At 44.4% G+C, this 12,952-nt stretch overlaps 1 long non-coding RNA gene across 1 annotated transcript; it reads left to right on the forward strand.

The window, feature by feature from the left end:
- Nucleotides 1-1,300: 1,300 nt before the first annotated feature.
- LOC141156569 (uncharacterized) lies at nt 1,301-8,467 on the forward strand. Its single transcript, XR_012247682.1, has 4 exons — nt 1,301-1,414; nt 4,005-4,134; nt 7,912-7,989; nt 8,169-8,467. It is a non-coding gene; the product is annotated as an uncharacterized lncRNA (long non-coding RNA).
- Nucleotides 8,468-12,952: the final 4,485 nt, after the last annotated feature.

Consider the following 12,952-nt stretch of genomic DNA (forward strand, 5'->3'; position numbering starts at 1 on the left):
GTAGACGGGTCATTGCAGCAGATTTCAATGCAAGACACCCTACGAGACCACCCATCTCCCATGCTAGTTAGCAAACTGTTTGCCAAATTTTGGAAAACAGGTTCAGTGTTGGATTTGCCAAAATGTGGATGCAAGAAAACTGTCACTAATGAAGAAACATCAGTGGCTCTTCTAGCTTCATTCAGCACGAGCCCACAGCGTAGCACTCGCCGCATGTCACTGGAGAGTGGCATCAGTCGAACATCCCTTCGGAGGATATTAGCTACTCAAAAATGGCACCCTTACAAAATCCGGCTGCTGCAGCATCTCAACGAGGATGACCCAGATCGGCGCACTGAATTTGCAGAATGGGCAAAACAAAAATTGGAACAGGACCCTCAGTTTACACAGAACATTATGTTCAGTGATGAGGCAAACTTTTTTGTGAATGGTGAAGTTAACAATCAAAACCACCGCTATTGGTCTGACGCTAACCCACAGTGGATAGATCCCTCCAAGACTGTTCGAACACAAAAATTGATGGTATGGTGTGGTATATGGTGTACAAAGATACTGGGGCCATTCTTCATCAATGGAAACCTCAATGCCACTGGGTATCTGAAATTGCTACATGATGATGTGTTGCCCTCTTTATGCACTGAAGATGGCACGTTCCCTGAGTTTTTCCAACAAGATGGTGCATCACCATATTATGGGTGTCAGGTCCGAGCATTCCTACATGAACAGTTTCCTGGAAAGTGGATTGGTCATCGTGGGCCAGTTGAATGGCCACCAAGGTCTCCCGATCTGACCCCCTTAGATTTTTATCTTTGGGGTCATCTAAAGGCAATTGTCTATGCTGTGAAGATACGAGATGTGCAGCATCTGAAACAACGGATACTGGAAGCCTGTGCTAGCATTTCTTCTGCGGTGCTGCTATCAGTGTGTCAAGAGTGGGAGAAGACGGTTGCATTGACAATCCAACACAATGGGCAGCACTTTGAATACATTTTATAAGTGTTCATAAACTTGTAAAAAACTCATGAAAGAATAAATTACATTAAAACCAAGCACACGATTGTTTTTCTTATGAAATTCTCAATAAGTTTGATGTGTCACACGACCAGTGGCGTACCGCCAATGGCGGCAGACCACGCGACCGCTATGGGGCCCGGCGGGTGAGGGGGTCCGCGACGGCCACTGCGGTCCGGCGGCTGTGCTGTGCTGACAGTGCTGTACATTCCTCTAATCTTCCTTTCTGGTTCCTGGTCTGCTGCCGGCTGAATGCTCTGGCTGGATTTGCATAAGAACGTCACGCCTCCTGGCTGAGGTAGCTTTCCAGCCACAGAGCAGCAGTGTGCAGGGCCCGGGCCAGAAGCAGGAAGCAGGAAGTCAGCACATGAGGGTGTGCTGCGTGCACGGAGAGAGAGAGACGGTGAGCAGGGCCGGCAGTGTGTTGTTTTTTTGTTTGTTTTTTTTTAATGTGTCCCCTCACTGTGCTGGGCTGGCGCTGCACTTTGCTGACTCCCGACTGGGTGGAGGTGGGGGGCCCCTGGCTGCACGCAATATGGAGGGTGGGTAGAGGTGGGGGGCCCCTGGCCCTGGCTGCACACAATGTGGAGGGTGGGGGGCCCCTGGCACTGGCTGCACACAATGTGGGGGGTCCCTGGCCCTGGCTGCACACAATGTGGGGGGCCCCTGGCCCTGGCTGCACACAATGTGGAGGGGGGGGGGGGCGCTGGCCCTGACTGCACACAATGTGGAGGGTAGGTGGAGGTGGGGGGCCCCTGGCTGCACACAATGTGGAGGTGGGGGGCCCCTGGCTGCACACAATGTGGAGGGTGGGGGAGGGGAGTGGAGTAAATAGTGGCTGCTGGCTCTGATCCACAGTTTACACATTACAAGGTGTGGAGGAGTTGGGGGGGGGGGGATTATTCTGCCTGCACACAATTTGCACATTACAGTGTGGAGGAGGGGGGGGTAAACGGGGCCTTGGACCATCAGAGGGGCCCACTCGCTGTCGGGGCCCAGGCTGTTCCCCCAGCATCTCTGCTCCGCATCTGACGCTGCAGGGGCGACACTGCACTTTTAATTGTGCTTTTGTGTTGCCCCGGCTACGTTATTACTAGCAGGCACAGCGCACTGCACGCCGCCATGTCTCTTGAAGTGACCGCATTCACACAGTGCTAGTTGTCCTGCTGGGGGAGCGGCCCGGGCCCTGACGGCGAGTGGGTCCCTCTGATGGTCCAGGGCCGTGTCTGTGACTGTGGCGGCCCTGCACTACCACATGGCTAAGGAGCTGGATGGGGCACAGGCTGGGAGCAAGTGAGCGAGGCTTGTTACCGGCTTCCCCATTCCCCATATTAAAAATATTTCTAATGTCTGTGCATGAATGATGCTAATATCTGTGTATGACTGTGTTCAAATATGTATGTATGTGTACGTATATGTTTGTGTATGGATGCAAAAATATGAAGACAGCACTCTTTGAAAAAACTCATTTATTAGTCTATAAGGGCTGATGTGACGTTTCAGCTCCAAATGTGAGCCTTTCTCAAGCCTGTTTGTGTATGTGTGCATAGTGTGTACCATGCCTGCTATGTGTGTCCGTGTTTGCGTAGTGTGTGCCTGTGTCTGCATATGTAAAGGATGAGGGGGCAGACTGGGCCCTGTCTTGTATATCTATATTTCTCCACCATAAGTCACGTGCAGCATGAATCACAGTTGGCAGCACAATTGCAGCACAGGTATAATATCCTCTGAAACGTTCCATAAATAATGTACTTTGAATAGTTAGCCAGGCAGCCACCATAGCTGGAGAGTTCAGCACTGCACCTGATTGGCTCTTCCCAGTACCACAACAAGTGATTTAGGCTGCGTGCACACGATGCGTTGTTCATGCGTTTATGCTGCGGAATTTCCACAGCGGAAACGCATCAAAAACGCATGGTAATCCGCACCCCATGGTCCCCAATGGCATTCCGCAATGTCAATGCACATGCTGCGGATTTTTCCGCAGCGTTTCTGCAGCGCTCATAAATCCCCAGCATGTTCATTAATTTTGCGGAAGCGCCGCCATTGACTTGCATTGAGACGCATAGAATCCGTGTCTGTACATTTGTACAAGCGGATAATATGCGTTTCAATGTGCGGATGGTACCCAGTTGTGGAGGAGAGAAGACTCTCATCTAGACCTGGGTACCATTGTACCTGTAAAAAAAAGAATAAAATAACAAATAAAGTTTATATTCACCTGTCCAGCGGCCCCTGCAGCGCTTCTGCTTCCAGGACCTGAGATGACGTCGTGGTGACCGCAGGCTGTCTCGCGAGATGCCGGCAACCCGGAAGAAGCCAGGACGAGCGCGAAAGCACAAGCGGCGGCATCGGAGGTAAGTATAGCTTTATTTTATTATTTCTACGGTCACACTGTATAAATCCATGCCGTTTGCATGGATTTATACAGTGTGACCTAGTTGTCAAGCACTTTCCAAGTGATGCTATCGCCTGGAAAGTGCTTGTCAGTCCGCATGCGGAAACACATGCGTTAACGCATGTGGATACGCATGTGAATCCGCATGTATTCTGCAGGAAAAACGCATGCACAATCTGCATGCGTTTTTTCTGCCAGGGAGATGCAGAAATGCTGCAGAAATTTTCTGCTTCATTTCTGCATCGTGGGCACAAAGCCAACCAGATCTCTCCTTATGTACATGTGAGGGAGAGACCTGACAATCTCTAGCAGCAGAGTTGGACGAAGACAGCAAGGTGCAGTGCCGGACTAGTCTCGTCTCCGGCTATGGTTCCTGTTTAGATCTACAAAGTACATAATGTACCTTGCTGCAATTGTTCTACAAGACTGCAGTTCATGCTGCCATTACCATACATTGGGCAGAGTAAATCAGGTAACAGGTTTCCTGTAGAAATAAATGAGATTTATAATGTCCAGCCAGCTTTGTATGGGGGACATGGCACATGTCATTATGTTTCATGTATTCTGCCATACATTTTTTTTTCATTGCCTTCAGACCTTAATCCTGAATCTGCCTTGTCAAGGACCAAATCTCAACAGGGTAATCGGCTAACAGCTTTAATAAGCTGAGACGGTTCTGCTTAATCTTCCATTTTGACTTTTACAAGGAATTTATCAAGTTGGATGTAAGTGTTTTTCCTTTTTTTTTTACTCAAATGAGAAAAAATGAAAGACTAGCTATAAAATGTTAATTGTCTTCTATTTCAAGGCAATCTCTTTCTTGGACAATGTTTGGTCTATATAACATGCATGCTTGGAGTTAAGAGCACCTGTTGATCCTTTTTTTTTTTTTTTTGGTGGGGGGGGGGGCCCATTCAGACTTTTGCTATGGGGCCCCATGATTTCTATGTACGCCCCTGCACACGACCCTCTTCCCATTGAAAAAATTAAGTTGGATCCAAAATGGCCAACTTCAAAATGGCCGCCATGGTCACCACCCATCTGGAAAAGTTTTCCCCCTCCCATACACTAATGTGCCACAAACAGGAAGTTGATATCACCAACTATTTCCATTTTCTTTAGGTGTATCCATATAAATGGCCCACCCTGTACATATATACACTGCTCAAAAAAATAAAGGGAACACTCAAATAACACATCCTAGTTCTGAATGAATGAAATATTCTCATTTAATACTTTGTTCTGTACAAAGTTGAATGTGCTGACAACAAAATCACACAAAAATCATCAATGGAAATCAAATTTATTAACCAATGGAGGCCTGGATTTGGAGTCACCCCCAAAATTAAAGTGGAAAAACACACTACAGGCTGATCCAACTTTGATGTAATGTCCTTAAAACAAGTCAAAATGAGGCTCAGTATTGTGTGTGGCCTCCATGTGACTGTATGACCTCCCTACAACGCCTGGGCATGCTCCTGATGAAGTTGCAGATGGTCTCCTGTGGGATCTCCTCCCAGACCTGGACTAAAGCATCCGCCAACTCCTGGACAGTCTGTGGTACAACGTGACGTTGGTGGATGGAGCGAGACATGATGTCCCAGATGTGCTCAATCGGATTCAGGTCTGGGGAACGGGCGGGCCAGTCCATAGCTTCAATGCCTTCATCTTGCAGAAACTGCTGACACACTACAGCCACATGAGGTCTGGCATTGTCCTGCATTAGGAGGAACCCAGGGCCAACCGCACCAGCATATGGTCTCACAAGGGGTCTGAGGATCTCATCTCGGTACCTAATGGCAGTCAGGCTACCTCTGGCGAGCACATGGAGGGCTGTGCGGCCCTCCAATGAAATGCCACCCCACACCATTACTGACCCACTGCCAAACCGGTCATGCTGAAGGATGTTGCAGGCGGCAGATCGCTCTCCACGGCGTCTCCAGACTCTGTCACGTGCTCAGTGTGAACCTGCTTTCATCTGTGAAGAGCACAGGGCGCCAGTGGCGACTTTGCCAATCCTGGTGTTCTGTGGCAAATGCCAAGCATCCTGCACGGTGTTGGGCTGTGAGCACAACCCCCATCTGTGGAAGTCGGGCCCTCATACCACCCTCATGGAGTCGGTTTCTAACCGTTTGTACCGACACATGCACATTTGTGGCCTGTTGGAGGTCATTTTGCAGGGCTCTGGCAGTGCTCCTCCTGTTCCTCCTTGCACAAAGGTGGAGGCAGTGGTCCTGCTGCTAGGTTGTTGCCTTCCTACGGCCCCCTTCACGTCTCCTGGTGTACTGGTCTGTCTCCTGGTAGCACCTCCAGCCTCTGGACACAGCAAACCTTCTTGCCACAGCTCGCATTGATGTGCCATCCTGGATGAGCTGCACTACCTGAGCAACTTCTGTGGGTTGTAGACTTCGTCTCATGCTACCACGAGTGTGAAAGCTCAACCAACATTCAAAAGTGACCAAAACATCAGCCAGAAAGCATTGGTACTGAGATGTGGTCTGTGGTCCCCACCTGCAGAACCACTCCTTTATTGAGGGTGTCTTGATAATTGCCAATAATTTCCATCTATTGTCTATTCCATTTGCACAACAGCATGTGAAATTGATTGTCAATCAGTGTTGCTTCCTAAGTGGACAGTTTGATTTCACAGAAGTTTGATTTACTTTGAGTTATATTCTGTTGTTTAAGTGTTCCCTTTATTTTTTTGAGCAGTGTATATACAGTTAGGTTCATATATATTTGGACAGAGACAACATTTTCCTACTTTTGGTTCTAGACATTACCACAATGAATTTTAAACAAAACAATTCAGATGCAGTTCAAGTTCAGACTTTCAGCTTTCATTTGAGGGTATCCACATTAAAATTGGATGAAGGGTTTAGGAGTTTCAGTTCCTTAACATGTGCCACCCTGTTTTTAAAGGGACCAAAAGTAAATTGGACAATTGACTCCAAGGCTATTTCATGGACAGGTGTGGGCAATCCCTTCGTTATGTCATTCTCAATTAAGCAGATAAAAGGCCTGGAGTTGATTTGAGGTGTGGGGCTTGCATTTGGAAGGTTTTGGTGTGAAGTAAACATGCGGTCAAAGGAGCTCTCCATGCAGGTGAAACTAGCCATCCTTAAGCTGCAAAAACAGAAAAAACCCATCCGAGAAATTGCTACAGTATTAGGAGTGGCAAAATCTACAGTTTGGTACATCCTGAGAAAGAAAGAAAGCACTGGTGAACTCATCAATGCAAAAAGACCTGGGCGCCCACGGAAGACAACAGTGGTGGATGATCGCAGAATTATCTCCATGGTGAAGAGAAACCCCTTCACAACAGCCAACCAAGTGAACAACACTCTCCAGGAGGTAGGCGTATCAATATCCAAATCTACCATAAAGAGAAGACTGCATGAAAGTAAATACAGAGGGTTCACTGCATGGTGCAAACCACTCATAAGCATCAAGAATAAAAAGGCTAGACTGGACTTTGCTAAAAAACTTCTAAAAAAGCCAGCACAGTTCTGGAAGAACATTCTTTGGACAGATGAAACCAAGATCAACCTCTACCAGAATGATTGAAAGAGAAAAGTATGGCGAAGGCGTGGTACAGCTCATGATCCAAAGCATACCACATCATCTGTAAAACACGGCGGAGGCAGTGTGATGGCTTGGGCATGCATGGCTGCCAGTGGCACTGGGTCACTAGTGTTTATTGATGATGTGACACAGGACAGAAGCAGCCGAATGAATTGTGATGTATTCAGAGCCATACTGTGTGCTCAGATCCAGCCAAATGCAGCCAAACTGATTGGGCGTCGTTTCATACTACAGATGGACAATGACCAAAAACATAAAGCCAAAGCAACCCAGGAGTTTATTAAAGCAAAGAAGTGGAATATTCTTGAATGGCCAAGTCAGTCACCTGATCTCAACCCAATTGAGCATGCATTTCACTTGTTAAAGACTAAACTTCAGACAGAAAGGCCCACAAACAAACAGCAACTGAAAACCACCGCAGTGAAGGCCAGGCAGAGCATCAAAAAGGAGGAAACACAGCGTCTGGTGATGTCCATGAGCTCAAGACTTCAGGCAGTCATTGCCAACAAAGGGTTTTCAACCAAGTACTAGAAATGAACATTTTATTTACAACTATTTAATCTGTCCAATTACTTTTGGTCCCTTTAAAAACAGGGTGGCACATGTTAAGGAACTGAAACTCCTAAACCCTTCATCGAATTTTAATGTGGATACCCTCAAATGAAAGCTGAAAGTCTGAACTTCAACTGCATCTGAATTGTTTTGTTTTTAAATTCATTGTGGTAATGTCTAGAACCAAAATTAGAAAAATGTCTCTGTCCAAATATATATGGACCTAACTGTATATGAAGCAGGAAATCCGGATGAGGACACATCTATAATGCTAATCTATAGGAATCCCATATAATAGCCCTATAAAGTATATTGTAACAGCCAAAGTTAACCATGTCTGGGATAAATCATCCTTTATTTCCCAGGAATGAACACTTCCACCTTAAGTGATTGTGAGGAGGTGATAAAAGAAATGTGAAGGAACTACAGGTATTTGCAGAAAGGTAAAAAAGCAGAAAGATTCGATATCCGCAGGCTGGGATATAAATTTCCATATGAGTATAGTAACTGATATAAAAAACTACACATAAAGTAAAATAATGAAAGTATCACCCCATAACTAATTGCTTCTTTTTAATGGAGCAGTAGTAATTTCTGAAATTTCTTGTGACATACACTGTAGTAATCAAGGGTGCAGGCGATGCAGTGGACCAAGCTTCCAAAAAAAAGGACACAAGTAGCATGAATAACCTACAGTCCTGGAGAAGGTTATCACTTCCAGGGCAGTTCCTCATCGAATAGAGAGACAAAAACTTTTTACCTGCAGCCATCTTTATGGAGAATTTCTTTTACATATTTACCAACTCTCCCAAAACATTTGTGAGGCTCCTGGAATCAGAGAAGACCTCGCAGACTCCTGGAAGACTTGGCTAATCTTTTGGGCTCCATCGCTGCTCTTCTGGGATGTTTTTTTTCTATGGAGGGGTGTGTTAGAATTGCGGAGGGGGAATCAAGGCTCAATTTGAGTGCCACATATACTATCCTCCTACATTTGCTTGCCTAAAAAATTGTTATTAAAAGCTATGAAACTATATGTCCTTATGTAATGATTTATAGAACTAGAAATAAGGTTAAATAGATCTCTTAGACCTTATGAGATGAGTGTATTTACTTTGAAAATTCATGTCAGAGTGACTGTATCTATAATCTTGATATAAAAATGAGCAGCTAAGTACTAAGAACAGCCTGACTGACAGCTGCAGCTTGTACTGAGCAGCACGAGATCTCAGCAGAGGAGGAGGGACACTGAGTACACTGAGACACTCGGGAGGTGGGAGAAGATTGAGTTAAACTTTCATAGCCACCACTTCATTCACTTCTGTGGGTCTTAAGGGAGGGGTAGTGCACATGTGTGATCCCTTAAAGTGAATGGAGCAGTAGTTACTCAAGGGGCATTAAAGCTCCATTCACTTGGGGGGTCAAAGGACTTCAGTGAGCAGAACTCCCACCCATCATACTTTTGGACTTTCCACTGGATTTTTTTTAAATTTAAAGTTGAGTAAATCCTCCAATTGCCGCTGCTCTGCTGATTCTGGAACAGTTTTTCTTCTTCTTTTGTGCCCCTCCGCCCAAAATTATGCCCTCAGGTAATAAAGGTATGCACTTTCCCTTCAGCCAACTGGGTGTGTAACACAAAACATAACTGTGGGGGTGGCCGTGTTTTTATTCGCCAGATGTGAAAAAGCAAACGCCCACAGTACACGCCCAGTTGGCTGAAGGGAAAATTTACACTGTTATTATCAGGGGGCGTAACTGTAGAACGGAGGGGCACAGAAGAAAAAGAAAAACTGTTCCAGAATCAGTGGAGGGGATACTGAGTTTAAATTAAAAAATCCAGTGAAAAGTTTTTTTAAACCCAAAGTAGACCCCCAGGGTTAGTAGGGGTTAACCCACAATCACTCTAGAGGACTATAGACATTATTGCTAAAGGGGTTGCCTGGGACTTTGACATTGATGGCTTATCCTTAGGAGAGGTCATCAATGTCTGATCAATAGGGATGTGACACCTGGCATCCCCGCCGATCAGTTGATCCCAGTGTTGGCCAGAACTGCTCGGTTACGGAGCTGCACAGCTCCATCGACTGTATAGTGGCCGCAACCGGTACTGCACATCCGCCACCTATTCAAATCATTAGGGGACAGATGTGCAGTACTCGGCCACAGCCACTAGTCTGTTGACGGAGCTGTACCGGGAATAGCTGATCGGCAGCGGCGCCAGGAGTTACACCTTCACCCATCAGATATTGATGACTAATCCTAAGGATGTTAGAGTCCTGGAGAACCCCTTTAAGTCTTCATCCTGGACCTCCAGTGCTGAAGCCGGGGATCCTGATGGAAACTGTGTTTCTTTACAGTAGAAGAAGGGTAATGGGGTCCTATTGCAGTCCCAAGGACCATCTCAAGGGTATATTGAGAACTTGTGTGGACAGACCACCACTTTAGGCAACGCAGGCAATTATTGAGGGTCTATCAAATTTCCGCGGCACTTCATATACAGATTCCGGTCACTGACTTGTATCAGAAGAGTCGCTTGATTTCTATAATTATGTCACTCGTTTTATTAACACTCGCTTTGACGATGATGCCATTTCCTATTGCGAAATCTCGCATGTTTCCGAAGGCAGAGGAGATAACGCAGTAACCTGTGGCCTCGTCATCGGAGAAGAATGTCACGACGGTGATGACAATGAGTCACTGTGTGAAAGTGCAGAATGCTCAATAAGCAGAAAGCTGTCACACTGTACATTCACAAAACCGTACAGTCAGTGTTTCCAATCGGTGCCGACCACGTTTACTTGGGACAGGAGAATTCCTGCCAAAAACCTTTCTTCTAGAAATAGCGCCACACTTGTCCATGGGTTGTGTTCGGTATTGCAGCTTAGCTTTATTGATGCGAATGGGACAATGCCACATGTCCTTGCATACAGCGTAAGAAATTGAAGAGGCCCTTAAAAGTTATTATCTCAGCAGCTGCCTATTGAGAGGCTAAACTTATTACTGGAAAGCTTCTTTAAATTCTACTTAAAAAAAAAAACAAATATAATTCTGGAAATTTTTCAGAAGACATCAGGCTGTTTCATAAAGTGAAAAATCAGTCTTGTCCACCAGATGGCGCGGCAGTGCTTTGTTTAACCATCCGGTATGCCAGATAGTAGTTACCTATCTACATATCTGTCACACCCAAAGCTTTGTGACCCATAAACCTTGAAAGCGTGCACACAAAAGTTTAGAAGGTCATCGAACACCCTTTCCAGGGTTTTTATCTGCTGTCTATAATAAAAAGTACCGTAAATAGAAAATTCTAAGTAAGTTGATTACTCAAACAGTTTAATTTTAGAAACTTTATGCGACTTAATAAAAGTTTCTTTCAAGAAAAGCGACCACAGAGTAGATATATATTATGGCACCTCATGGCTTTGACATAACTGAAGAGATGTTAAAGGGTTATTCCCAACTGGCCAAACTATCGCCTATCAAGAGGACAGATGATACATTCTTGATCACCAAGGGTCCGACCCATGAAACCCCCATTCGTCCCTAAAATAAGGATGTGAAATACCTAATGGTATAATTGATTTTTTTTATTCTTTACTAGTTATTTTGTTGATTAACTAATTGTTTATTGTATCAATTTTCAAGGCTTTTTAAGACCTTATGAAGAATTAAAGGCTTCATTTGCAATATCCCAAATAAAACCATAAAAATGACCCATTCTTTGGGTTTATTTTTTTAATTGAACTTGCTTATATAGCACCATTAATTACTGTCCCCTTTGGTGCTCATAATCAGTATGTCTTTGGAGTGTGTGAGGAAACCCACGCAAACACAAGGAGAACATACAAACTCCTTGTAGATGTTAGAGCCCAATCAAAATACTTTTTATTTAAACAAAGTTAAAAAGAATAATTGTACAATACAAAAATTAATGCAGAAGCCGCTGTCCTCAAAGCAGGGACTTGCACACCTATATAAACAGTGGTATCACTCACACAATCATAAATATATAGATCACCTGGCTAAGTTTATACACTATATTAGGATGTGCTTTTCCCTTGTTCAAAACAGATAGGCAATATAATCAATAGAAAATACAGTTACATGAAATGACCACTGGTATGTGCGATGTCCCCGCCACCCCAATGCACGTTTCACTCTATTTTCGTCAACCTCCTGAAGAGATGGGTTAGGGCTGGGATAAGCGTGGTGATGAGGTTTGGGAGGAGGTGGGATGGGATGGGGTCAAGTGCGTATGTGGTGAGGTGGGATTAGGAGAGGAGATGAGTAAACTCTCATTCAGTAATGGTGGGTAGAAAGGTTAGTGGGGGAGGGCAATGGTCTTTTATGCATAGAGCTTGTGGTGGTTCAATAGTAAAGACTTGCCTGATTTGATTGATCTTGTTATTGAAGTGTACAACAAAGTCTTCGACAGAGAATGCATAAATATAAAGAATATAAATAATCATCTGATTTTCATCCAGAAAAATTGACGATTTTCATCCGTTTGGTGGTCAGTTGCAATCTATATAGCGTCCGTTTTTTTACATCAACAGTTATTTATATTTACAAGACCAAATACAGTTTTCTAAGTTAATAATGGCAATGTATCCATTAAAAACAGATGCTGTATGGATGATATTTCTGAGATCTGTATTTTTTTGAACACCCATACACTTGAATGGGCAACTCTCATCCAATTTACGGAAGAAACTAGTGCATGTTTTTCACCGGCAGTCATCAATCAGACCGAAAATACAGTAGTGTGAACATACCCTACAGATGATGGAGGAGGAGAGATGGAGCCTGCATGTTGGATTTCCAATGGCCCCTCATTCTGTTTTACAGCAGATAAGTCACTGCCATTAGTATCTACCAGACGCTTTCCCACAGAGAACACAGGAGCTGAGCCGAGGGTTCTTGCTCCACTAAGGAATGTGCTCCTCTGAGCTTTGGGGTCATCATAACCCTAGACCAGACCTCAATCATTGGACCATAAAACTTTCACACTCCTTATCTATGAACTAATCCAATATTTACAGCAAGAACTGTTTAGCTTTCTCCCACAGTAATAGCTCTGCTTTACGTTACCTGTCTCATCTATTGCATTATTTCTGTGTCCTATTGTGTATAAATATGTGACTCTTCAGATTTTGTGTTATATGATGCCTGATGAAGAGACCTGAGTAGTCTCAAAAGTTTGCAACTTGTTACCATCTTTTCAGTTAGCCATTAAAAGGTATCAACCACTGAGGACTCTCAAATCTGAATATTTTTCTATCTACTGGCTAACACGGTACAAAAATATATATTTTCCCTGTAATGAAAATATCGAAATTTGACAATAATTTTGAAAGATTTGCAATTTTTGAAGTTTGAAATTTTATGCCCTCAAAAAAAAATCATTCTGCA

The sequence above is a fragment of the Phyllobates terribilis genome, unplaced genomic scaffold, assembly GCF_046119375.1.
Source record: "Phyllobates terribilis strain yellow unplaced genomic scaffold, ASM4611937v1 Scaffold_8__6_contigs__length_399053987, whole genome shotgun sequence".
In the NCBI taxonomy this organism is placed as follows: domain Eukaryota; kingdom Metazoa; phylum Chordata; class Amphibia; order Anura; family Dendrobatidae; genus Phyllobates; species Phyllobates terribilis.